Genomic DNA, 4,041 nt, shown 5'->3' on the forward strand with positions numbered 1-4,041 from the left:
TAACTATGATCAAAATAAATCTATAGCAAGGCATATAATAACTAAGATCTCAGAAATTCAGCTAAATAACAGAATATTAAAAGCTGTTAGACAAAAGAAACAAATCATTACAGTTACAGCAGTATTTTTAACATAAACCCCTCAGGCAAAGAGAATTTAAAGTGAATATTTCAAGTCCTGAAAGAAAATGATTTCTAACCCAGACTGATAAACCTTATAAATCTCTCTTTCAGAATCAGTGGAGAAATGCGATATTTCCATTGCAAATAACAACTGAATAAAATCATGACCACCAAAGCAACTCTAAAATGTGTTCTGAAAGATATTCTAGAGAGTGAGTGATAACAACATAGTGACAAATCAAACAACACTAATAGAAAGAAACCACCAGGCAATATAGCAATTAATCAGAGAGGAAAGACAAGGAATCAACAACAGAAAATAATATGACAAGGATATGCCAGTACACATCAATTATAATCAACACTGTATACTCGAATTTAACCAAAAGGCTGAGAAACAATATAACCATCACTGTAAATGGTATCAAAAACCAATCAAAAAAACAAAAAAAATAGACTGGCAGAATAGATCAAGAAACAAGATAAAGCAATGTGCTGCATACACAAACATATTTGCTTCAAAAGGAAGTTCACAGGTGAAAGTTAAAGGATGGAAATACTGTTACATGTGACAGGAAACTTGATAAAAGTAGGGGTCACTATTCTGTATGCAGACAATACCAAGACAGGGTGAGGACAACTCAAGGCATACCACAATAGACAAAGAAAGTCACTACATTCTTCTTAAGGGAAAACTCTAAGAAGAGATAACTGTCATAAATATATATGCATCAAATACAAGAACAATCAAGAATATAAAACAAATATTGTTGGAAACACAATGTCAAATAAGGACTAATGTAACTGTAATGGGAGACAATAACACCACACTGTGACAAATAGATGGCTCAGATAGAATTTCACCTAACTTTTTTATTAATAAAGAAACATTAGTACTGTACTAAACATGGTGAATAAATGGATTGCATACCACCTATAGGATATGCTTAAGTAAATACAACAGAATTAAAATTATCCTATACATATTATCTGACCAAAATTCAATGACACAGAATATCAACAACAAAAGAAATCAAAAAACTTCCTAAGTCATGGGAACTAAATAGCACCCTACTGAACAAAAATGGATCACAGTAAAATGAAGGAATAGATTAAACTGTGTCTACAACTATAGGGTAATGACAAAAAGTATACTGGAAGCTACCAGACACAATGCAAGGAGTCCTAAGACAGAAATTTATAGTGATGAACATAGATCATAATAGAAATTAATACAATTTTGTTTCTCACTGAGTACCTATACTTTCTTTTTTAACTTATTTTATGGAAAATTATAGAACAAAATTTCATGAAAAATGATATACAATTCAAACTATGAAAACAATAGGAAGAATAAATGACTTAAAGAAGTGAATCTTGGGTCAGGGAGGTAGTTCAGAGGTGTAAGTGCTTGCCTAGCAAGTCCACAGTCCTGAGTTCAAACTCTGCAATCAAGGAGAGAAAGAAAGAAAGAAAGAAAGAAAGAAAGAAAGAAAGAAAGAAAGAAAGAAAGAAAGAAAGAAGGAAAGAAAGAAAGAAAGAAAGAGAAAATGATAAAGAAAGGTAAGAAAGAAAAGAGAACAAAGTGGCTCTTTGAAAGATTAAATAAAATTGATAAACAGCCCAACTTATTTTAAAAAGATTCAGATTCATGCATTTAGAAATGAAAAGGTTAAAACCACAAAAGATCCTACAGAGGACCAGGGAGATAGTTCAGTGGAATAAATGCTTCCCTGGCAAGCTCAAGGGCCCAAGTTCAATCCCTGGTTCAGAAAAAAAAAAAAAAAAAAAAAAAAAAAAAAAAGATGCTGCCTAAATTCAGAAGATCATGACTTATTAATATCAAAATTATCAAGATTATCTATGTTATTTTTATTTATTTATTTATTTATTTGTATTTTTATGGAAAGTTCTACAGGGTGTTCAGAGTCTCACTACTAGATTGGACTCATAGTGATCCACCTGTTTACAACCTCCCAAGAGCTGGGATTACAGGCCTGTGCCACCATGTCCAGTCTCAGTTGTGCTCTCAAAGCACCCTGGAGGTGTGGCCAGCATGGCAGACCCAGGAATCAAACCCCCAGCCCCTGTGCCTGCAATTCACTGCATCAACAGAGAGAAACAGAAAAATCACATGATCTTCTCAATAGATGCAAAAAGTTACTAGACAAAGTGCAACATCAATTCACTATAAAAACATTACAGAAAATCAGAACAGATGGTCTTACCTCAATCTGATAAAAGCCATGTATGACAAGGTAACCTCAAACATCATACTAGATGATCAAGTATTGCAATATTGCACTCTAAAATCAGGAACAAGATATCCAGTATCCTTACTCCAATATAGTTCTGGAAATATTTTTCAGAGTAATCAGGCAATAGAAATAAATAAGATGAAAAAGAATAAAAAAGAAATAATTTAAATTATCATTATTTGACATTGACATGATGCTGTATATAGAAAATCTCAAAAAAAAAAAAAAAAAGACTTCTAGTTTCAATAACTAGATTCCGTAGCTTAGCTCAAAAAGCAGTAGTACTTCTGTTCACAAATAGCAAACCCACTGGAGAAATTGAGAAAACAATGCCCTTCAAAATAGCATCAAAAAACAATACTTAGGGATCATTCTAACACTGGAATTGAAATACCTCTACGTTGCAAACTACATTGCTCTGAAAAAAGATTGAAGATAGATCAGAACATGGACGACACACCAAATAGCTCAGTGGATAAAAGCACCTGTAAGCAGGAGCAGGGGCCAGGGTTTCTAAACACAGGCCTGCAGTGCTGGCCCAAGCCCTGGGGCACACTGAGACAAAGATTGAGACTGGGTGTGGTGGCACTTGCCTGTAATCCCAGTACCTGGGAGACAATATAAACAAGAGAATCACTATAGTCTGATCGAGTAGTGAGACCCTGAAGACCCTGTAGGTTCTTCTCTAAAATACAAAGAAGAAGAAGGAGGAGGAAGAAGAGAAGGAGGAGGAGGAGGAGGAGGAGGAGGAGGAGGAGGAAGAAGAAGAGGAGGAGGAAAGATATTCCTTGCTCTTGCATAGAAGGACCAAACAAAGAGAAAGTGGCCATTCTCTCAAAATTGCTGTATAAATTTAATAATGCAATACCAATCAAAGTACCATTATGATACCTCCCAGATCTAGAACAGGCATTCCTAAAATTCATTTGAGCCAAAAAAAAGACCTAGAAAAGCAAAAGCAATTATTCGCAGCAAAGACAAATCAGGTATCACAATGCGTGGTTAAAATTATATAGCAGAGCTACCTTGATAAAGCTTGTGGTACTCACAAATAAAACAATCTGAGGATAAAAAAAGATTGGAAGATACAGAAATAACTCCAAACACACTTCTCGGCCTAATCTTTGACAAAGGAACAAGCACATTCCCTGGAAGAAAGATACTCTCTTTTAAAATATTTTTAGGAGATCCAGTCTTAGCCTAGGCCTGGTGAGTGTGTGAGAGGACTTCCGGCTAACCTGAGCCAGCGGGACCTGCCGGTCCCACCCCAGGCGCAGTGTGGGTGAGACCTTCTTCCACCCCCTTGAGACTCCCACCACCAAACTGCAGCACCCCTTCCCCAAACACCCTGCCCACCCAGTGAGAATTAATGCCACTTTCTGGGGACCCCCAAATCCAGTCCTAGCCTAGGCCTGGTGAGTGTGTGGGAGAGCTGCCTCTCCCCTCTATTCCACCTTGTCCCCTCCAGACTCAGCTCAGGCCTGGCATACAGGCCTGAGGTGAAACCCTGCAGAGACAGTAGGGGACAGAACCACCCAGCTAGTCCAGAAGCAGAACATCTCACCAGAGGGGCACATCAGGCTCACTCCCAAGGGCAGCAGCAGGAAGGAGCTGAGCACAGCAGCCAGAACCAAGCCAGGCACAGCTGGATAAATCCAAAA

This window comes from Octodon degus, unplaced genomic scaffold (assembly GCF_000260255.1).
Source record: "Octodon degus isolate 3935 unplaced genomic scaffold, OctDeg1.0 scaffold00143, whole genome shotgun sequence".
Taxonomy (NCBI): domain Eukaryota; kingdom Metazoa; phylum Chordata; class Mammalia; order Rodentia; family Octodontidae; genus Octodon; species Octodon degus.